The 25205-nt window shown below is 37.0% G+C and overlaps 1 long non-coding RNA gene across 2 annotated transcripts; it reads left to right on the top strand.

Annotated features, from left to right (window-relative positions):
- The first annotated feature begins 9555 nt into the window (after nucleotides 1-9555).
- Nucleotides 9556-24770, top strand: LOC135154244 (uncharacterized). 2 transcript variants are annotated; one of them, XR_010293638.1, is made up of 6 exons: nucleotides 9556-9834; nucleotides 16751-16904; nucleotides 18143-18287; nucleotides 18738-18833; nucleotides 19518-19638; nucleotides 20455-22135. It is a non-coding gene; the product is annotated as an uncharacterized LOC135154244 (long non-coding RNA). The 2 variants fall into 2 exon arrangements; XR_010293637.1 differs by having other exon boundaries at nucleotides 9673-9834; nucleotides 18738-18829; nucleotides 20455-24770.
- Nucleotides 24771-25205: the final 435 nt, after the last annotated feature.

Raw genomic sequence — 25205 nt, 5'->3', positions numbered from 1 at the left:
CAAATGGACGTTGGATCAACTGGTCATTAGACTAAATGAGTATTTAATTGGCTGCATCTTTTAACCAAATGGTGTAGAGTAGACCAACTGGTCAGTAGACTAAAATTTGATTAATACAGAGTATTACAGAGAATGAAATGTAACCCAAATGGTTTATAAGACAGAATAGACGAAATAATGAAAATACGAATCGGATTTTAGACGAACCATTATATGGTAAATACTTAAGTTGAATAGAACAACTCGTATTACGCCAAGTGGGATATCCATGAATAACCATATAAAAGGAAAATAGTGAAAATGGTCATGTCACCAATTGGTAGCTTATACCAAAATGTTATTAGACCAAATGACTGTAGACAAAATGGGATTAAACCATCTGAGATGAGACAAACCACGCAGTAGACAGAGCTTTCGTAGACCAATTGGCAAGGCGAATTTCATACCGGCCCTTCTATCTCCCTGCCCGGGCCGAGGCCAAATGGCCGAAGGGTGAGAGAAGGGCTGGTATGAAAAGCACCGGGGGATCAATGATTTCCACCGTCATCCGAATACAGAACAGTCCATATTATTTTGTTTCACGTATTTCACCGTAATAATAGTCATGACATTATACAAAATCTAGACTCCAATCGCCGCCCGCCCGACTCAAGGGCTATCGAACAAACATTTAGCGCAGCGTTAGACTAAAAGCGACACCAGCTGTAATAAGGGTATATAAGTTGGTTCGTGAATTTACTGTGTGTGGTCAAACGTTTTATAGGCCTATGCCTCACGTTATAGGTCTAATTAACATTAGAGTCTACTCACCCAGTTAAGATGACTTAATTGACTTGACTAGCTCTATATTACAATATACAAACTAGAGAAAATGAAATCTAAATCCTCCCTATTCATTTCTCCAGGACATTCGGTCATCCTTTAGTTCGACCTTGGAGTTGCGGACCTGATCGCCATGTTGAACTTGCCGGCTATGTATGCGCTGCGCTTGACCGGTGATGACCGACCCGTGATCGACCCGTGACCTGGCAGCAGGCGACCAGTGTTGGCTACGTTTTTTTTTAAAGAAACAAGTGAACACGTTGGTATCAATCTGATTTAAGATAAAAGTGCAATGTATATAAATACGCCTCGGCCAAGAGCCGTGCCGGGAATCGAACCCCGGACTTGTTTGCCATAGTATGTTGCCATACAGATGTCCGATCAGTATCCTATTTGTGTCCGATAATTTGTCTCTCTGTACGATGTACGATAAAACACATTTTTTACAAGACATCAATTACACTCCTCCTACAATTTTGAAGATTCTCATGGGGTTTTTTCCCGGGTTTTTTTTTTCGGTAAAAACACGTAACTCCTAACACTAACTTTTATTTCAGTAACAATAATCGCATTGCTATTATTTTTCATACCGTAAATAATTCGTATTAATTTTCGTTAAAAAAGACGAAAATTTTTACGCTCTGGTCGCTCTGGTACAATATTGCGATATTTTGACATCTTTAGTGGCAACGGTGGCTCATGAGAACGACTGTGGAATTATCAGTCAAGGGGTGTTTTTTCAGAAAAGCCCTTCTAGGCCAATCACTCCATTTTTGTCTCACCTGCATAGCAGAGTGAGACTATAGGCGCCGCTTTTCCGACGGCGACGGCGGCGGCGGCGGCGGCGACGGCGGCGTCAACACCAAATCTTAACCTGAGGTTAAGTTTTTGAAATGACAGCATAACTTAGAAAATATATGGACCTAGTTCATGAAACTTATACATAAGGTTAATCAAGTATCACTGAACATCCTGCATGAGTTTCACGTCACATGACCAAGGTCAAAGGTCATTTAGGGTCAATGAACTTTGGCCGAATTGGGGGAATCAACATCAAAATCTTAACCTAAGGTTAAGTTTTTGAAATGTCATCATAACTTAGAAAATATATGGACCTAGTTCATGAAACTTATACATAAGGTTAATCAAGTATCACTGAACATCCTGCATGAGTTTCACGTCACATGACCAAGGTCAAAGGTCATTTAGGGTCAATGAACTTTGGCCGAATTGGGGGTATCTGTTGAATTACCATCATAACTTTGAAAGTTTATGGATCTGATTCATGAAACTTGGACATAATAGTAATCAAGTATTACTGAACATCCTGTGCAAGTTTCAGGTCACATGATCAAGGTCAAAGGTCATTTAGGGTCAATGAACTTTGGCCAAATTGGGGTATTTGTTGAATTACAGCCATAAATTTGAAAGTGTGTTGGTCTAGTTCATAAAACTTGGACATAATAGTAATCAAGTATCACTGAACATCCTGTGCGAGTTTCAGGTCACATGATCAAGGTCAAAGGTCATGTAAGGTCAAAGAACTTTGGCCACGTTGGGGGTATTTGTTGAATTGCCATCATATCTCTATAAGTGTATTGGTCTAGTTCATAAAACGTGGAAACCAAGTATCACTGAACATCTTGTGCGAGTTATAGTAGTTTTCAAAATCAGCACTGCTGCTATATTGAATCGCGTGATGCAGGTGAGACGGCCAGAGGCATTCCACTTGTTAGACAATAATAACCATCTTTCCTGGTAATTTATTTTAAAATGTCTATATGTTTGTCTACCATCCCCGTCATAGATCTAAGTCGAGCCATGGTATACAGAATGAAGGGGGGGGGGGGTCCTCAGCTAATTTTATCTCTCATGATTTCATTTAAGCCAGACAGCGGTCATCTTGGACGCCCTCTTAGATTTGAGAGATATTGCGTTATCGTAGCCTATGGTTTGTTCATTATAAAAAAAAGTGCTTAAAATGTCAAATTTTCGGATCGATATTTCAAAATTGTCCAGCTCGCGCTTCGCACTTGGATCAGATTGATGAAGATTGCCGTCCTTGTCATGATTACAAAAAGCGAATAGAGCGTCCCGTTTTATGTCCAAATCTCAATAATTTCAGATAGCGCTTCGCGCTCGCAAGAATTGTTTATTGAAATACATATCCCGTTCTTTATTAAAACATGTTTGAACTATCATGTTACGGTCAAAGGGTGGTGAAATGTTGGAATATGAAAAATGTTCAGCTCCTGCTTCACGCTTGCATCATTTGATTGATGAGATATGTATTCTGAGATGTACTTATACTTCAGACTTCAGTAAGGAATACCCCTAGCTCCCCCCTCTCAAAAACCAACACAAATTAGCTTTCAGCGATCGATCGGGAAAATGTGGATACAACCAATTCAGAATTCAGGACTGCCACCCCCTTAAAAAAATTGACACAAATTAACCTTTCACGACCGATCGGGGAAAATGTGGATGAAAATGATCCCCCCCCCCCCTCCGTATTCACCAAAGCCGGATCCGCCCCTGTATATGATACGCTAATTTAGGCTGTCTTGGGTACAAAATAGGAGACTAATAATAAAAAGAGTCAATCCTCGATCACTAACATGCCCTCCCCCCCCCCCCCCCCCCATTGAAAAATCCCTGCTCCGCCAATGGTCAATGTATTACATTTTTTTAACATTTCATTTCAAGATGATGAAACAATACAATCGAAATATATTATAGATATGTAATACCTTGGTCACATTTGCTCTACGGCGGCCGTACGGCGAGTCGAAAACAGCCGTTTTATTCATATTTATTCAAACCACCTATAGGTAGCTGGTACAAACAAATGTTAAAACGGCTGTTTTCGACGTAGAGCAAATGTGACCGAGGTATAATTGGTCACATGCTCCGTGTTATCTGTCACTTGATTTTATTCGTGACACTTAGACCCTCTATGGACTAAGCCGGTGAACTCGGTCATTTAAATGGTTTACTGACGGATGGTCTAATATCACTTGGTCTAATCATCAGATGGGCTAACAACATTCGGGCTAAACCCACTTAGTCCAATTCTCTTTTGGTCTAATGACCACTTGGTCTAATAGCCAATTAGTCTAATGAGCCCTTGGTCTAATAGCCAATTGGTTTAATGACCACTTGGTCTAATAGCCAATTGGTCTAATGACCACTTGGTCTGATAGCCACTTGGTCCAATGCCCAGTTGGGCTAATCGTCACTTGGTCTAATTTTCATTTGGTCTAATTGCCATTTCGTCTAATGTATTTTATTGTCACTTGGTCTAATTGCATATGGTCTAGTACCAGTTCGTCTAATAGTCGGTTGGTCTAATACTAGTTGGTCTAATACCAGTTGGTCTAATCCTCACTTGGTCCATTATTCAGTTGGTCTAATTTCCATTTCAGCTAATTTCCACTTGGTCTAATTTCCACTTCGGCTAATTTCCAATTGGTCTAATTTCCAGATAGTCTAACATTCATTTCGTCTACATGCCACTTGGTCTAATTTGTAAAGTTTACATGGTGACTTGTTTTCAATTTTCTGATGAAATTTTTAAAGTTACTTTCCGCGCGCCGGCTTCGAATCTTCACATACGCGCCCCTCAATTTAGAGTACAGTTAGACAGAGACTATATCTTTATCCCCAAATTTTGAAAAATATGAGGATTTTCAAAAGCCTGTGGAGATGAAAAGAAATTATTTGGGGATTAAACAAACTTTGGGGATTTTTTGTCTGTTTCAGGGGATTTTTTAAGGTTTTTGGGAAAAACAATAAAAAATTGCTATTTTTCTTTAAAATAACGCTATTATACGATCATAGAGGTGGAAAAATTATGATGTTAATTTATCCACCACTATGTATATGATCTACTGTAGATAGTTAACGGCTGGCTTAACCCAATCAGGGTTCCCAGCTTTTCAAGAAAACAAAAATCTCTGATTTTTCTCTGAAGAAGTTAAAAAATTTCCTGATAATTATTTAAACCCATTTCCATGCAGTTTCTCATGTTTTCTAAGTTGTTGCAGTGAATAACATGTATTATTTATATATATATATACGTGTAGGCCTATTATTATTTTTAATTATATGTACCAGTAGGCCTACTTGTACGGTAGTAAAAGAGGCTACACTAAAAAAAAACCACCATAACATGTCATTCAATGAATGTTGTTTTAATATACAACAAAATATAATAGAGTCTCACTGACTATCGTGCTTTCGACTTTTGGGCCGATCGAAATTCCCTGAATTTACCCTGACTGGAAAAAAACGTTTAAAAAAATCCCTGATGGGCTGGGATCCCTGCCAATCCGTTTAAGGAGGGAGGGGGCGAAGAAGTAGAACAAAAACAGAATGAAAAGATATATAACATGAATGACTACTGTGGTGATAACTGATAAAGGTCTGCAAACGTAGACTATGCTCTGTTATTAACACATGTGGCTGCTACCAAGATGGTCGCCGTGATGTTGTCGCATGCAGCTAACCCAATAAACCTGTATAGTGTAATCAAACTATATCTAACTGGTATGTTATTTGCCTCCAAACTAACTATTGGAACAAAATAAATAAAATATTCATAAAAACAAAATATTCATATAAACAAAATATTCATTAAAAAATCACATGATCTAATGGCCCAGGGGGGAGGGGCATTGACGGGTAGATACCATGCGCGACCATGGGGTCTCGAAAAGCACCATAAACAAGTATTTTCCATATTCTGAAATTGCACCCCTTAACAAGTATTGGCGTGTAAAACAAAACGATACCCTTAGCAAGTATTCCATGCATTGAACCCCTAAACAAGTACAGCGATATTCTTACTATCATTGGGTATAACGGCCCGACTTCCCACACCTCGCGCAAATCGGACTCTAAACACGTAGTACATCCTTTATAAAACATTTTAGTCTTTTTTATACCCTCGCAAATTTGACCCTAAACACGTAGCTTTCCTAGCGAAATAGATACCCTTTTTTCATTATTTTAGTGTTTTTGACACCCTTATTACGTAACGTGCCCTATCTTGAAAAAGACATCCTCTTACGTGTTTATTGGTCGCGCATGGTTTCCACTCGTCAAAAGTGGCCCCCGGGGCTAATGGCTTTGTAACTTTTGGAATCTCCAAACTGCATAACTATATTGCTTATTTTCCATCAAGTTCAATTATTTTTTTTTTTTTTTTTTTTTTTTTAGATTTATTGATTTATTTCATTTCTTTTCTTTCCATTTTTCACATACAAGTCAAAAATACATAAATTCAAATACATAAATACAATTACAAAAATGAACAAAAGTAACGACCTTACATTTGCAAAGATTGGGTAATTATACGAACAAAATACGATACTTATATCCTCATTTTATAAAACTTAACATTCTTAAAAGCATGAGTATTCGTGTGTATGTTAAAAAAGAAAGGGGTGAAATGAAAAGAGAGACCAGCTGAGAAGCTAGGCTTGTTGGACGCTGATCTCTCGAATTCGTAAATAATGTAAATAACGTAATGTAATGTAAACTTGGTAAATGATCATTCGAATCAAGGGAACATAAATAGTAGGAAAATCGCTGAACATATGAAAGATAAATGCATGGTCATGGATGATATAAAAAAAAAAAGCAAACAAACAAAACAAAACAAAACAAAAGAAACAGAACAATGGACGGGGGACAAGGAGAAAGAATAAGATTTAAAAAAATAAAAAATAAAAAATAAAAAAAACCGATAAGGAAAAGACAAATAAGGAAAAGGGAGTGGGGGAAAGGGGTCGGGGGGAGGTGGGATCTGTATGATTATCAAGTAATTGAGGTTTGTTGTGAGTAGGGGGCAAGTAGTGATTTTTTAACCTTAAATTTAAATGTACCTATACTTAAAGGAGAATGAAACTCTTGGAGCAAGTTAGCTTTTGTGAAAGCAGAAAAATCAAAGAATAAGATCAACAAAACTTTGAGTAAAATAGGACTAGCAATAAAAGAGTTATGAGCATTTGAATGTCGAGATCACTAATGCTATGGAGATCCTCCCATTGGCAATGCGACCAAGATCTGTGATGTCACACACGTACAACTCTCCCATTCGGACACTGAAAATATACCCCAAAACATCTCTTTTTGCTCATTCTAATCATATGACAAACGATTCATCAATGATATAATGTTGTGAAACCTCTGTACTTGTCATCTCATAAAGAAAACACCTAACCTTGTGATAGACTCTATAAAAGTGAGAATATAAGTGAAATAAGTACTAAAGTAATGAGGGAGTTGTACGTGTGTGATATCACAGATCTTGGTCGCATTGCCGATGGGAGGATCTACTTGGCACTAGTGATCTCAATATTCAAATGCTCATAACTTTCTTATTATTCATTCAATCTTCCTCAAACTTTCAACAATATGTTTCTTTGATTTTTCTCTTTGATATGGATTCAGCTAGTTTCAAGGGTTTCATTCTCCTTTAAGCTCTCTCTCGTATTTAGGGGAAGGGAATTCCAAAATTTGGGGGCAGTAAATATAAAAGTGTTCTGTGTAAATGCTGTACGAGTCCTTGGCAGATGATACAAATTATCGTCCGTAATGGTGCATAACAATGATTTAAAAACTAGGTATAAACATGTTTACCAGATACGTATCCACACAATCAATTACATTATATTTTCGTTCCTTTCATCATAATAATGTTATTCTGATGAAACCCCGCCACTTGACCATTATGAGCTACAAGGTCCCCAATTTATTGTTCTGTAAATGTACATGCGGTGATCTAATGATTATGAGTATGATATAATTTTCATCATCACCTATATAATCGTTATGTATGCCTAATTATAAGAATTATATTTGATTAGAATAATGAGCGACTATCTCGTCAACGATAGTCCTTCACGTTTCAGGTTTTGCCCCCACCAGCCCTACCCCGGCTGTACCCCTCCGGATCCTGGCGACATGTATAGTGATGCATGGTATTTATCCACTACGTACCATATTTGTTAATTCTAGATCAAATAAATAATAATGAATGATGTTATAATAGAATAAATGGCCATTAGACCAAGTGTGAATTAGACCAAATGAAAATTAGACCAAGTGACGATTAGCCCAACTGGGTATTATACCAATTGGCGATTAGACCAAGTAGTCATTAGACGATTTGGCTATTAGACCAAGTGGTCATTAGACCATTTGGCTATTAGACCAAGTGGTCATTAGACCAATTGGATATTAGACCAAGTGGAAATTAGACTAAATGGAAATTAGACCAAGTGGAAATTAGAACAAGTGGTGTTAGACCAACTGGAAATTAGACTAAATGGTTTTAGCCCAACTGCTCATTAGACGAATGGGATATTAGACCAAGTGGGAATTAGACGAATTGGGTATTAGACCGAGTGAAAATTAGCCCAACTGGTTATTAGCCCAAATGGAAATTAGACGAATTGGATATTAGACCAAGTGGGAATTAGACGAATTGGATATTAGACGAACTGGTTGTAGACGAAATGAGTTTAGACTATGTGAAGTTGGACGAACTGATAAGTAGACCAAGTGGTATTAGACCATCCGATAATTCACCATTCAAATCAGTTGAGATTTCTATCCTCTTGCCCTATGACATGAAGTTTACCAGTTGATAGTGTGTTTACATTGCGATTGGTTGTAATTGTTGCGCATGATTCGACGTAAACATCAGCCCCAGATCAATCGCTAAGCTTCATGTGACGGGGCCCTAGGTACCTTTTTAATGATACATCAATTTAACTGAATAATAACAAAGGTATTGGAATCCAATTAGCATACATTTCCCTGCATAGCTATTGTCAGTGGCAAGCTTTCAAATTGTAAAGAGCATCCCTGCTTAAAGGTCAAGTCCACCCCGGCCTGAAAAATGTTAATTTTGAATGAATAGAGAAAAATCAAACTAGCATAACACTGAAAGTTTCATCAAAGTCGGATGTAAAATAAGAAAGTTGTGACATCTCAAAATTACGCTTATTTTTCACAAAACACTGATATGCACAACTCAGTCACATGCAAATGAGACAGACGAGGATGTTACCCACTCACTATTTCTTTTGTTTTTTATTGTATGAATTGTACAATATTTAATTTGTTTACAGATTTGACAATAATGACCAACTTGACTGAACCATAATAGTATTAAACAATGCTAATTCTTCATGTTCAGGGAGGAATTAATTGCTGTTTCACTTGACAATGAAGAGAAATATAGAATATTTCATGTTTCTTACATTAAAATACAAAAGTAATGGTGGGTGGATGCCGTCATCAGTTTCCTCATTTGCATACCGACCAGGATGTGCATATAACTGTTTTGTGAAATTTAGCTAAAGTTTAAAATGTCATAACTTTCTTATTTTACATCCGATTTTGATGAAATTTTCAATGTTTCGCTTGTTGAATCCTTTTATGCAAAGCAACTTTTTTGGGGGTGGATTTGACCTTTAAATAGCCATGAATACAGTTAGTAAAGAGGAGGCATTTCATGAAACAAATAGTTGGCGACATTCACCGACCGAATATCTCTCAGCCAATCAGATACAAGATTTCAGTAGCTTACAACAAATCGCCAGTTAACGTTTCTGACTCATTTGTTTCATGAGATGATCCCCGCGTCTATTGTTATGTGATTAGATGTGCGTTGATTAGGGGAGGAATTTGTCGATCACAATGGTACATTACAGAATGTACATGGATTCACAGATAGGTATGTAAAACAGGTGATGAGCTCCCTCGCGGGGGTAGACATATTGCCTAATACAGGTACCCCCTCTAGGATATCTTTTGTGACTGTTTTTACTATGTTTTGTACTTGTACAGCATCAAGTCATAGGGTCATAATCATCGGTGCTATATGAGGCCATGTTGTGCACACGGAGAGCGTGTGGTACTGAGGACAATGGAGCTACCTCTTCTTATCGTCCTGCAGAAGATAATTCGGTTCAACAAGGTCGGAGTAGTTTGATTCAGGTAGGTTGATACATTTTTCTCGTTGCTGATTCTAATTGAGTTTAGATCTTTAAAGGAGAATGAAACCTTTGGAACAAAATAGCTTGTGAAGTTGTGTGAAAACAGAAAAATCTAAGAATAAGAACAAATAAAGTTTAAGAAAAATCAGACAAATAATGAAAAAGTTATAGGCATTTGAATATTGCAATCACTAATGATATGGAGATCCTCCCATTGGCAATGCGACAAAGATGTGTGATGTCACTTGTGAACAACTCTCCCCATTACCTTAGCATATATTTCACTTAAATCGCCTCTTTTATCACATCTATCTTTCTATAGGAGGGCATGTAATACAGATTTTTAAAGAATACATCATGGATAAAGAGTTTGTATCACCATAAGAAAAAGCAAGAAGAGACAATTTGAGAGAAGTTTATAGTCCATCAAAGGGAAAGTTGTTCACATGTGACATCACACACCCTTGTCGCATTGCCAATGGGAGGATCTCCATATCATTAGTGATTGCAATATTCAAATGCCTATAACTTTCTCATTATTTGTCCGATTTTTCTCAAACTTTATTTGTTCTTATTGTTTGATTTTTCTGTTTCGACACGAGCCTACTTGTTTCAAAGGTTTCGTTCCACTTTAAACATTTTCTGAAGCATTTTCTGAGTCTTATGAAAGTTCATGAGAGTGTGTGTGATGTGGTTACTAGTTATAATCAAGATCTTACTAGTCTATACAGGTTTTTTTTTTCAAACGGGGGGGGGGGGCACATTTTCCGAAGAAAAATTTGACACGCAAAAAAAAAAGGTTTTAACCAAAAATTAAGGATATTTCGTCCCCGAAAAAAATTTCACCCCAAAAAATGGTCTTCATTTTAAAAAAGGGGGCACATTTCTGTTTTTATTTAATTTCAATTTTACATTACAAATTTTAATTTTGCTTCTCAAAACGGGGTGGGGGGCACCGGCCGGCTGTGCCCTCCTCTCCCCCCCATGGATCCGCCGGTGCGGATCAGCCAGTGCCTAAATTTATGTTGTATTCCCCAATCAAATTTGACCTTTAATGACCCCAATTACCTATCCGCCATTTTTCTTGTTTTCCATTCCTAATGATCCACATACTTGCATTTAACTTTTCATTTGCTTCAATTTGATATCTAACACGATTTGTTTATTTCCATAATTGAGAGGTATGTGAAAGAAAATGGATGTATATATAATTAAAAAGAATAATTGTGGCACCGTGGTGCCCACAGAATTTTGAAGATGACACCCTTTAACCTAAAAAGGTCTGGAAGCCATCATCACCCCCCTAAACGCTTCGTGCGACGTTTCCGGAACGCAAATAGATAGTGCCGCAAAATTATGACTTTTCTCTTAAAGGGATTGTGCGGGCTGAAGATATTTATATCTAAATAAGTAGAGTAAAATTCACAGAGCAAAATGCTGAAAATTTCATCAAAAAACGGATAACAAATAACGAAGTTATTGAATTTTAAAGTTTATCAATATTTTGCAAAAACAGTTATATGCACATCGTCATGAATATTAAATTAGGTGGGCTGATGATATCACATCCTTTTTCTTATTTATTACATGAAATCATATTTGTTTCATTTTCTCATATAATAAGTTGCGGCAATGAATTACTAATGCACTTAATCAGTTGTCAATCCAATTGTTTTAGTTCTTGGTGGAAACATTTTGAATTAATCTAATTTCTTATAATAGAATACAAAAGAACAAGTGGGGATATGACATCATCATCCCACCTAATGAATATTCATGAAGACATGCCTAGAACTGTTTCACCGGAATAATGCAAATCTTTAAAGTTCAGTAACTTTGTTATTTATTATCCGATTTTGATCAAATTTTCATTATTTTTGCTCTGTGAATATTACTTTATTTATTGAGAATTTGAGATATAGATATCTTTAGCCTGGACGACCCCACTAAGTGTGGCACAACTTTTGAGACCGAATTCGAGACCTAGGGGTATAGCATCGCGATGCCACGTGTCTTTTTACAAGACAATGTCATGGTGAAAATGGCTAATTTTTATATTCTGTGTACTGGTCGGTCAAGTCTATGGGAGGTGAAATTCGTAAAAGGGTTATTATTTTTCATCCTAATTGGTCTACGAAATTAATTTAGGGTTTAATTTGTTAAATCGGCTGTAATAATTTCCATTGAAAAAACAATGAAAAACAGATGATAAAACAAAGAAATACATAAGAAATGCAACATAAAAAGAAATACTTAAGGAAAAATTTGGTCTCAATTTTCCTTTCTTGAATCCCTTAACACAGATTTTAAGGATGATATCTGGGGGAAAAAGGGACATTTGAAATGAAATTGGGTGATAAATATGCAAATAATGTTTTTCTCGAGTATATTTGCATGTTTCAATTTTTTATACTGGCTTGAATTTTATGTGGTAAAGAATGTGCGTGCCAAATTTCGCCGCGATCGCGCGAACGGTGGCAGAGATCAGAAGGGGGCCATCGTGATCATACCCCCTGCCCCAGTCCTCAATAAATTTCAAATACTAGTAGCCCAGTCCTTTTAGGGTTAAAACTAGTACCACTTCGAGAAAAAATGTTACAAATTTAACCAGCTTGACGGTCCTGTCATAATTTTGGTTTCTACCCGACTATGAAAAAGTCTATTTTAAGCACTTTAATTAACTGGTCGTTGTAGCGTGAGCCTGTAATCAAAGCTATGGGAAGTTACAAATTGATGCAGAGGTTCAAGGTTCGAGCACTGGTCACGTCTTTCGGATGGTGACGTTAAAGGTCGGTCCCAGACGTAAATAATCATATCTGATTGACACACGTCTGGCAAAACGCACCCCCACACACACATTAATTATTTTCACTAAACATAATGCAGCCGCAAAGTGAAATGAAATCTTGATATACTGATCTTGTTACCCGATTAAGGAATATTTAATTGTGAACAGAAAATACATCTGATTATACAAAATAATGCTAGCCCGAAGTGCGAGCTGAAACTTTTATAGTATCTTAACTTGAAAAGTGCAATTCTATGAAGTATCATAAGTTTGGACACGAAATGGAGCTCCATCTCATTAAACAATAGTGTAAACGTAAGCGAATGTATATATTTATATTGCTTTGAAAACAAGAGATCTTGAGCGTTAACCGTCATTCAATTATCTTGAATAAGATACGGGCTATGCGAGCGTGAAGCGCGAGCGGAATGTTTTAGGACCTGAAAGGTTGTTATTTGCCCAATCTTCCTCTCATTTTTGCTTCTTATATATTCCGCCTTTTCTTATCCTTATTCCCCCTAATTCTTCTTTCACCTTTTTTTGTGCTGTTGATGGGGGCGGTCGCTTCGTCCCTTTGGATTTTCCATTTTTTCTATCAATTCCTTTCTCTATTATCAGGTATAGAACGAAAACGAGGCAAGGGCTTTTCGGCTTCTAGATTCAAAATTCGGCATATAATAAAAACAAATCACAACTGATAGTTCTTCCAGTGTGACGTTTTTACTTTCTGCCCACATCTTTTCATCCAGACCTCTTTCTTGTCTCTTTTGCATTTTATTATATGAAATGTTCTTATTTTCTCATTGTCAAGTGAAACAGCTATCAATTTCTCCCTGAGCATGTGGAATTAGCATTGTTTAAATGGTTCAGTCAAGCTGCCCTTATTGTCAAATATGTAAAAAATGAAATATAGTATAATTAAAACAATAGAAAAACAAAAGAAATAGTGAGTGAAGAACATTATCAACTGTCCCATTTGCATGTCACTGCCATTGTACATCACTGTTTTGTGAACTTGACCTTTAAGAACTAGTGCAATTTCTTTCTTTTTTTCTTCCTACCAACAGCGTGGAAACGAGGTTCTTTCACTGGGACTACTTTTAAATAAAATTTTCTGTTGCTCTTTGTCCTTTTCCATGGGGAAGGGGGTCCCAGGATTGTTTCATGCAGCACAGTCTTTTCTCATGTTTTCTTGTCCTTTTCTTTCTTTGTATCTGTTCTTTGCATTTTCTCCTTTCATTTTAAATAATTCCTTGTTCCTTCTTTTCATTGTCTTTCTTTGACCCTTCTTTTTCTTCACTTTCGCTTAATTATTATTTGCAAGGAGGGGGGTAGAGGTTCCCTCGACCCCGGCCTTCCCCGTATCCGAGAGCCTGACTCGACTGGTTGTGAAGGCCTACGCATATTGTAGGGTCCATTATGTAACTAACAGACTCATTTGGAAATTCCAAATTATGTTTCCCCAGAAGCTAATATTCTCAGCATTTCATTCTCGTTTAGATTCTTTTATACACTATGTCAAACCAGGCAGATGGAATGATAAAATCCTATTTTCATGGTCTTTATACAATCGCTCGAATCTGCACTAATCAGAGTGTGGTTGTTGAATGCTGACAAAACAACAGAATACCCATGATAGCGCCGAAACAAACGAGGATGGTTAGTGTCTCGACCTACGTGATATTACATCCAACATCCATACTGATATTAAATGCAAATCCCAAATCCACAATTCCCAAGCCAATATATGAACGTTAATCATAACTATGAATCATGATAAATTTACCTTTATCTGGAGCAGTCAACAGGTACGTATAGTCGAATCAAATTCTTGGTAGAAACAAATTTTATCCAAAGAAACACCAAGGCTTTGCCTTTATAAGTACGCAACATACAACCCCCGTCTGCAACATATAGGCCTATATCGTGCAAACGATCATGGGATATCAAAGGGATGTAATCTAGTTATATAACAAGTGTGGAGACATGAGTACATCGAGAGTGAGTGATGGGAAAGAGGAACACACGATGTTGGTGTGGCGAGGAGCGCACGATGGGGATCAGATAGCGGTGGTGAAGAAATAGAGATAGAGCCGGAGAGAGGGAGGAAGAAGGGAAGAGATGAAGAAAGAGAGGCCTGATCGCAGAAGGAAAAGCAGCCCGCGGCGTATTTACGGGGTAGGGGAGGCACTTTGAAACAACAAAAGAAGTGAAAGGAAACGGAGAGGGAAGGATAATTAAAACAATTGGGGAAAAAAATAGATTTTCATTTTTCGCGCTGCCCTATTTGAAAATGCTGAATGAATCAAGACAAGTTGAGACCTATTGGGCACTTCTTTTTTCTAAGCTCCCTTTGATTCCGTACTCGACTCTTTTCATAACTGCTTGATTTCTCAAACAAAAGACTTTAATGAATTAATTGGAACTTTGTAATTGCCACGAAGATATCCTATGAAGCCAGCATTCCATACAGTGTGGTTTAAAATTCTAGTTTACACCATGGTTTCATTATCATAATTATTATAAAGATGATGATATTGATGTTGATGCTGAAGATGATGATGATGATGGGTGATATGACTGACGGTAATGATGATGATTGTGGTGATGATGGTGATGATGATGATTGATGATGACGATCATTGTAAATAATTATTTACAATGATCGTCATCATCAATCATCATCATCAGATGAGGATTGTGGTGGTGGTGAGGATTGTGATGATATGATTGTGATGATACTGAGATGATTGTTATATGATGGTAATGATGGTGATGATGATTGGCGGTGGTGGTGTCGGTGTTGGTGGTGGTGGTGGTGATAGCGGCGGTAGCTAGTGATGGTGATAATGGTAAATGTGATCATGGTGTGATTTGATACTGGTTACAATGCATGATGTGATGATGCTAGTGATGATAGTGGGGTTGTTATGGTGACGATGGTGATGGTTATGGTGAGGATGGGGATGATGGTGATAATGGCAGATGTGATCATGGGGTGATTATGTAAAAATGATGCTGGTTGTGATTGTGGCGATGATAATGGTATTACCTATAAAAGGGGAATTTTACTTATGTTTTCAGCTCGGAGTACCCCTTAAAAATTCTAATTCAATTCGATTTAATTCAATGTTTTTTTTTTCATTTTCTACTAAAACCACTCCTATGGTACGAACAACCTAATTATTATTATTTTTAGCATTATATTGTTATTTTTCATATTACTTATGAAGACACACCCTCACAAACCAATGCTATTTTGTCGGAATATGTAAAGAGGGAGTGAACCGTGTGTGGTATCTCATTGACTGTGAGTTATAAATATAGTCTTAAAATATACGTTTTCAGATATCTACTAATACTACAGAGAATAAATTGACCTATAAGTGTATTTGTATAGATAAACTAAAATGATTTGAGAGGAAAAGTAAATGTTTTGCTACTTAGTAACATAATTATTCCGGAATAAGTGTATTGAGTAGTTAATTAGCATGTTATCATTCAAGTGGGTCTATAATGCTAGACTACACTAGCCTCTTGGGTCAGGAAACTGGTCAGGTATGAGTAGGTGGGGACTCGAGATGGCGCTATTGGTTTGTATCTGCTGTAAAGTAAACTATTGAGGACTGACATATTCCTGCTCGTGGTTAGCCATTGCCGTTGGGTATTTACTGTGTTCGATTCGCTGTCAGAGGATTTTAGTTCTGAATCGTAAAATCCCTATTCATAACGTTAACAAAGTTGTCCTCATTTTTCGAGGCTTTAAACATATTCCCACGTCCGTTTTCGTTCAGAACAACTTGGGGCTTTTGCTTGATTCCACTTTAATAATTTCGTGGATCTATTTTTGTTTTCAGTTATGTTAATGGAGACATGAGTTCCTGTATATTCATATAGTTTGAAAGCTTTCGAATATAATAATTTTTAGAGTTTATGATGTAGTTTAAAAGAATATTGTCCTACGCGAATTCGATTAAATTGAGTAATTTTCCTCTGACTTTTCATATTTTCAAGAATCAATTTACATACAACATAAGACAGCTAAATCAATTGGTACAATTGATAACGTATGTAATTGCGTGTTAATTCTTCAACCAAAGTCCTTATGATTGTATTAATTTCTATTTAGGTGCTGAGTTGGGGGTGATGCAATGCAACGCATAGGTGGAACCCGTTCTGTTATTGAACCCTACTGCAATTCCTCGTCGACATTATGCTCTGTTTTACCGAGATGAGAACAATAATTTGAGATGCACCGAGAGGACAAAACATTGAAGATAAAGGTAAGAGCATATGGCACCATAAATTAAAATTATAGTTACACCAACGCACCAACGACAGCATGAATACCTAAAACTGATCTGAAATTAAGGCTTTTGGTTAGGATGTTTATGCTGATAGAGTTTGGATAAGTTAGTTAATGATGTCAAGTATAAATTTTTGGGGGCGCGGAATCGACGGGCGGCTTCATGCCCCTCCCCACATTTTCAGTATCCTTACAGAAACGTGATAATGACAATTGCGAACGTATGCATGCTCATAACCTCACTCCCCCTTTCGAAATCGTTCCACGGCCCTTGCATGTACATGACTTAGGCATACTTCATGTACTTTCCAAGAGAATGTACTTCCCAGCTCAAGCACGTTTTATTACACTGAAACCCATTCAATATGTTCACTTGCAAATGTTGCCGTCCTGACAAGAGGATGTTACAATGTCACGGTTTAATTTCACAGTTGAGGAATGGTGCTCTCACTATCTTAGAATCTTGCAAACCAAGATAGAAATGGATAGAGGAGAAAATGGTTGTTGGATTTTTACTGGTAGAAAATCAAAATCGGGTCATGGCATGGTAGATGTAGTGATTCCAGGTTTAGGCAAAACGGTTAGATCAGCTCACCGGCTCTCCTATATGACCGTCATACATGGATCATGGAAGATATCGCCTAATCTTGAAGCTTCACATCTTTGTGGGACGCCATCTTGTATCAGACCATCACATCTGGTCCTAGAGACTCACGAGGATAATAAATCCAGACAAATTTGTCATGGTCTGGGCCATTGTTCAAATTCACAACATAGACCCAAGTGTATTATTTTACCTCGCTCTGACCGGTCTAGTACAATTATGTATTCATAAACGTCTTTGTATCAAGCCTACGAGTTAATTTTTTTTTCAGGTAAGGCCCGCTAAAATGTTTATTTTTATGAAGGGAGCTAGGGAGATATGAAGGGAGACAATGGCTTACATATAAATTTAACTTTTTAACAAATATTGATGATTTAACAACATACTAAATCGATGTTCTGTTTTCGCCAAACATTGATACATTTTTCATGTTCTGCAACCGTTAGAATGATACAAAATTCAATATACATTTTGGTGACTGATGATCAAATGATCTGATTATCAACACATATGACTGTTCTATGTTTGTTGAATGAATTTAAAAATGATTAAATACCCTCTCGACACCTGTAAAATATTTGATTATTAATCTACCATTTCTTTTTCACTAGCGTTCAATTGACCTAACAAGTCTGCGAGTCTTGGTATTCGGAAAAAAAAGGAATGGCTCGAATCTCATGTCTTCAACCATAGACCTACTACTCAACATCGCTCCGTCCCGATTTCACACCGGCACGAACTCTTTGCCACACCGAGGTATCTTGACGCCCTCTACGTTCATTGTTGATAACTTAAGCCCCTTTCACGATTGGTTATGTTGGTCATTGGTGGTGCGACTGCTTACAACTGTTGCGATTGTGTGCAACATATATTGTGACCAAGTGATCGCAAACGGTCGCACGAGCAATTGTGAAGGCCCCTTTAAGAAATTTGCCCACTTTTTAATGCCATGGATTTTTTTTTTCATATGCATGTAATTATCTAAATCATGTTTTCCCCTTACTAAAACTTGTAAATGAAACAAAACTTTTAATATATGCCAGACTTGACATTTTTATAGCGTTATACTTGACTTTAAACAAATAAAGTTATTTTAGACATTTTTGAACTCTAGATAAATGAATACGAATCTAATTTGGGACAATCCTATCTTTTATGATTGCGAATACATTCTTCAACAAAACTCTTTGATTTTATTTTGTTTAGGGGGGCTATTGTAGCTGCTGCAATGCGATTTAAAATGATATCCGCTCATAGATTGTCTCCAGTGCAAGTCCTTGGCGATCAACTTTTCTGAGGTAAGTAAAACAATTTGTGATGCTCCACATGCGATGTTCAATCCATTTTTAATAAAATCAATTACTCAGAGGCGGGAACGGTACTACAAGGGATAGGGAAGCAATCCCAAGAGCCCCTATATTATGTCAAGTCTTGACAAGCAAATACAAACTTATCTACAAAGCCCCTTTTGACGTCTTGAAGTCTTGATGCATTATGAAAATCATGATTCGGTAGTAATCATTTTCTTAAGCATCCACACTATCATTTTTTCCATTACATTAAATTTTCGCGGCACTGAGATCCTTCAATTGATCTTTCCTTCAAAAATGATTTTGTGATATTTTGTTTATTGTTTGATTGGTACGTACATGTATGTAGTGGGGGCTTTGCATTAGATCAAAGAAAGGATGCATGTTCATTCAGATTTTCCTCATGAATATGCATCATCAAAATCATGTGATGATAATAGTCTGTTGTTGGGTTCGAAAATATTTTGGTTATCGTAAACGAAGAAAGGGACCAACTTTCTTCTTAACTCGAAGACATCCAGAAGGAAAATAAGGTTAGTTTAAACATAAATGCAGTCTTTGTTGAAAAGAATTATGACTTTGGATTATTGTTTCTAATTATTATCTCTAGCTTACCTGCTCATAAGATCCGTACAATGCTCATCTTTTTTATCTATCGACCATTTCGTCTTGATAGTGATCCTTTGACATCTCAAGTATTCGAGGGAGCCATTGAAATGAAGTTAGCCTATATGCTACTAATTCAATCTTCTCCCGCTTTCCCAGATTCGTGTTGACACTGGCCCACAACCGATGAGGTAAGTTTCAAACTGATAGATTTATTATACATTACTTCCCTTAATTTGATCACAAACAATAGACAAATATCTAAAAACTTACACTTTTCTCGTTATTGTGTTATAGCTTTGATGAAATTCATTCACAAATGGGTGAGCAAAAAATCACAAAAAATCATTTAATGGACGTGTATAAATTTCACCAAAAAATAACATGTCTAAAAAGTTCAGTCTCTGCTTTTTGATATAATGCCTGAATAAAACGAAAATAAGCATTTCATTTGTCCATGATATGGAAATTAGCTTTACATTTTATTCCAACAAAAGATGGGGTGAACATGATATTTTATCACGTAAGTTATATCAATATGCATTGTAATTGGCGATTCTCGACATAAAGAGATCCTTCACCCGGCCCCGCCCGGATCTGTCACTCTTTTTATATACAATTTGTAAAATGAGTTATATATATTTCTAAAATGGTAGCCTTTTTATGTGTGTGTTTTACTGAAAATTTCACAAGATTCACCCAAAATGTGTAGTTTGCTTTAGAAAATGCAGAAGCATCAATTGAACTACGTTCAAATTTATTTCTTTAAGGTGTAGTTATGTACAGATATACAGTAAAGTCCATAGCACATTCTAGCCAGATATCTTTCCATCTTGACCATTTTAACTTATACAATTTGAAATTGATTACTGTATGAATGATTGTCAGTGTATGTAATCATCTAATGTTGAAAACGATGTAAATATTGTTATCCATCTTTATTCCTCGCATTGTACATGCTGTGTTTATATACACAGATGCAGTAACGTTTTTGTTAATTTACATAGGATGCATCGATCTGAGAAGATAGATGATTGGAGAACATCATAATCATCAGGACACTGTAGCCATGGTAACCAGCCAGCTGAAACGGTGAAAGAAATTTTCTTATCCCATGACTCTTCACACTGAGTGACCCGATCCAGTAGACATCGTACACCACTCTTCAGCCGCAGCCTTTGATCATCAAGCAGTCTGCGATGTGAAACATGTGAAGCAAGCCAAGCAAGTCAAAGTTATGTCTTTTCTGTATGGTTATATGAAATTTGTAAGAAATTACGAATTATATAAATTATTTCATTACATTAGGTACTGTACACTGATTTTAGTTGTAAGATCTAAGGGGATGTTATCAGTTACATAAACAGATTACTTTGGAAATTCTAGATAGAAATTACCGTTAGATCCCCCCTGCGGATTGCGTATACCATATTACCTTGGACAGAGTTATTCCCGAGTGCAACTCTTCCTATCATGTCACTACAGTTCTTTTATGGGATTTATAAAACATGAGAATACAGAAAGGAAGAGAAAATAGAAAAATTATTCATATGAATCATAATTCCAGAACGATCATAAACATAATATCGCATAGATCATGAGCTCAATGTTTAGGGGCATCTTCTAACGTTATAATTTTGTAGACTTTCTTGTGTATGAAAGTGAATTTCATCGTTCTTCATGGTATATGTATAAGAGCGAGCTGATTTATCTCGGCAAATATCAAAATAATAAGCCAAGTAAATGATTCTGCGTATGATAAATCGTCATTTCGTTTGGAATAGAAATGGTTTCAGTAAATATAAATCATTTCTGATCGACTAAGAAGGCCAAATTACAGATTTTCATACATTGAAATATAAGCATACATGAAAGAACTACACAGTGTTCGATAGCAAGAGTAAAATGATATCAAAATTATTAGTTTTTGAAAGGTTTAATTGACTACTAGTTTACTTTTCCGTTTCAAATTCAACAAAATTTACCATGTAAAGCAAAATATAAATGACATATATACGGGAACCTACTGGAAAGCACAATTTGTTCATGTGAGTTCCCTGCAATATGATGGATGAAGAGATACGGATCCCTTCAGGACTGAAAGTTCACATAAAAGGGTTAACGACGACAGTGAGAATAGGAAAAGTTTATGAATATTAAAGAAGGGAATAAAGAAATACTTATACGGATGGGACACCCCTCCTACGCTGCAGCGATATGTTTCCTGACATATCTAAAGCATTTTCTTTTCATTAGCATGCAGGGCAGTCAACTGCGCTATTACTGCCCCGCATCCTGGACATCTTAGTTTGTAATCATGGAAATGGCAAGATTCTTTTGTGTGTCCAGAGCCCCGAAAATTGAAAAAAAAAATCGCCGAATTGGGGACAGATAGTCGTTGTGTCGACTAGCTTGCCTCTCACTCTCTTTTTGATGCGTTTTGCATACGTTACCTTTGGGTCTGTAGTTCTCTTGCAGCTCATCAGCTGTTACGTCAAGGGGTACTGCGCCAATACAATTACACCCTTGGAACTATTCCAGAGTTTTTACCTGTATTCCTGCCCCAGTACATTATAAAACATAATATATTGAAAAGCGATTGAGATACATTAATATATCTTGAAGTTAAAGTTCTTGATAAGGGAAAAGGTGTTCAAACTGTACTTTACCTATATAGTGTTGTCATGTCGAGGAATGCTGCTATAACGAAATCTTGATTCATGAATAATTTTTGAACATCTGTGTTGAGTCTAGTTAAATTATCGAAAACACTTCTCTTTGGAGTGAAGTCAGATTGAATGGGGACATCAAATTATGTTTCCAGTTCAGCTAAAATCTTGTAGTTATCATTCTTTCCATAATTTTGCACAGGACCGAGGTTAGTGAAACCGGTTTATAGGATTTAGCATCTGATTTGTCTTTATTTGCTTTTAATATTGGAACAACAATTGAGGATTTACATTTTAGCGGCAATTCAGATGTTTTCCATATTAAAACGAAAATACCTAGCAATATGATGATTGTAATATGGGGTAAAATCTTCATTAATTATTTCCAAAGTCAGTATTATTAAGCGATGTCTCGTCGTCTAATTCTTTTGGATTATGAAAGTTATCTCCAATGACATTTGCCTTCAATTCGTTATTTTGAATACTCTGCCCATCAATCTTTAGTGGAAGATCGGAAAATCTGCTTTTTGGTTTTTTTTTTCAAGCTCTAACTTTTTTTCACACCTCTGTAAGTGAGGTAGATCTATCAATTGTATCGCAATATTGTTCCCAAGAGTTCATTTTGGCTTGTCTCAAATTCGTTGTGCTACTGCCTTTTTCAATTTATAATCTAATCGGAAAATTGCGAAGTTTTTTAAATTTGCGATTGGCTCTATTACGTTTTCGAATAGCATCGTTGCATTCTTTGGTCCAGCATGAGTTTGTTAGGCGAGACGATTTTCGAGAATTAATTTTGAGTAGATAATTCCATTGCATTTTCTAAATTTTCTATAGAAGTGTCATATGAATCTTGGGTAGAACCCATGAATAATTGAGTTTGGTTAATATTTTCAATTTTTCTAAATTTTATATAGAAGTGTCATATGAATCTTGGGTAGAACCCATGAATAATTGAGTTTGGTTAATATTTTCAATTTTTTGTGTGTAGATTTCCCAGTTTGTTTTATGAACAGCTCATGAGCGGTTTGGGGGTTGCGGTTTATTTACAGTGACATTACTCTCGTTCATATTAATTTTGATTTGGATTACAAAATGATCACTATACCCAAAGTAGTACCCTCCACCAGTCCTCCTACTGGCTCCTAGCAGCAAGTGCACATGAAACCCTTGTTAGATCGAGACAAGACAATTTGCCAGTCCCGGGGTCAATTCGTGTATAACTCCCATCATTTAGTAATACCAAATTATGATCGGAGATAAAATTTTCAACAATTTTACCAATATGATCCCCATTTGCACTCCCCATAAAGGGTTGTGACTGTTGAAATCCCCGCATACAATTACATTTTGTTCACTAGCACATACAATCGAGTCAAGATGATTGGACCTCATAGATTTTGGATTATAATAAAAGTTTTTAACTGTGTAAGAAGAGGATCCATCGGCATTTTTACTTGTTGGTCTTTTTCTGGAGGAGTAAATATAGTGAGAGGTGAGTTATGTAGAATTGTGGGTATGAGATTGTGGAGGAGTAGAAGTTTGGACAACCCGCCTTGTAGATTAGATTTTTGGGCGTTTGGATTAATAGGCATTGTTTGGAGATGCGTAGGTTTGGGGGGAACATTTCCTCCCGTTTGGAGTGCGTTGGCGTAGCTTAAGCCGTTTGTAATTTTTGAGTTTTGGGGCATAGAATTTACTCTTTTGAGTGCTTCAGAATAAGTTACGTTTTCTGTGTACTTTACATTTTGTACACGTTTGGCTTTTTTATATGTTTCACATCCCTGGTATGCTGCGCTATGGTGCTTTCCGCACCGTAGGCAGATGGGGTCGTCCTTTTTTTTGACAATTTTCGAGGGTATGATTTCCCAAACACATCTTGTTTTCGATCTACACGTTAAGGTGACCAAAACCTTGACAGTTTTGGCACCTCTGTACCGGTGGTACATATTTTGATACTTTTTTGTAATGTATCCAATGTGGACACTTTTTGGCAGCGCTTCGCCTTGCTTAAAAGACAAAATAGTGGCGGTGGTATCGATGAGTTCGCCATTCAAACGTTTTTTTATTCTTTTAACCATGTTAACGGCGGTCACTCCTTGAGAGTTAAACTCATCAAGGAGCTCCTCGTCCGTAACTGATTGAGTAATGCCTGTAATTACTCCTTTTGCTGGCGGGTTTTGTGTCCAAATAAAAGCTTTTAGATGAATATTGTCCAGGCTGTCTAGGTTTAAGGCTCTTTTCTTCTGTCTTTCGTCTTTGCATTTCAAGAGGATACAACGTCCCCATTTTTGATTTGCTTTGGTTCCCCTATTTTCGGTTTGATCTCGTTTGCCACATGAATAGGGTTTAGTTTGGAAATGGATTTGTGCTGCTCAATGGGAGCAAGGCAAATTGTTTGAAACATGGTATCATTTGATTGAGCCTCGCTCTTTTCTGGTGAGCTGTTCTTTCTCGCTCTCTTTTTGTTTGTGGCGATTCCGAACTCGTCGGAATCATCAACACCACTAGCCATTTGTTGTGTCTTTTTAAGATATTAGCTGGGGAAGAGTTTAGGGGGGAGACTTCCAATAACCTTGTCTGCAAGCTGGGTCCTGTAACCGGTATCTCCGACGATTGATAAGCAGAATTTGATGCGAAGTGTACTGTGAGAATAGAAAGCCGAAAATAAATCACCAGAAGAGAGTGAAGAGTATGAAGAGTAACAATGTCGCAGCAATTTGGTCGTCGAGAGTGCGAGTGCCCCGTCCCAATCGCCCTATTTTCGCACCTTAGGCAGAGGGGGTCTTCCTTTTGGGGGCAATTATCGAGGGTATGATTACCCCCACACCTAACGCATCTGGTTTTTGACACGTGTTTGTTTTAGGTGACCAAAACCTTGGCAGTTTTGCCACCTTTGTACCGGCGGTACGTATTGGATTTTGCGACCTTTTTGGTCATGTATCGAATGTGGATACTTTCTGGCAGCGCTTCGCCTTGCTTCAAAGACAAAATGATGGCGGTGGTGTCGATGAGTTCGCCATTTACGCGTTTCTTGATTCTTTTTACGGCGGTCACTCTTTGAGAATTAAGCTCATCAAGGAGCTCCCCGT

The sequence above is a fragment of the Lytechinus pictus genome, chromosome 5, assembly GCF_037042905.1.
Source record: "Lytechinus pictus isolate F3 Inbred chromosome 5, Lp3.0, whole genome shotgun sequence".
NCBI lineage: Eukaryota > Metazoa > Echinodermata > Echinoidea > Temnopleuroida > Toxopneustidae > Lytechinus > Lytechinus pictus.
Note: the sequence above shows the minus strand (reverse complement) of the source record. Positions and strands in the feature narration are given on the sequence as shown.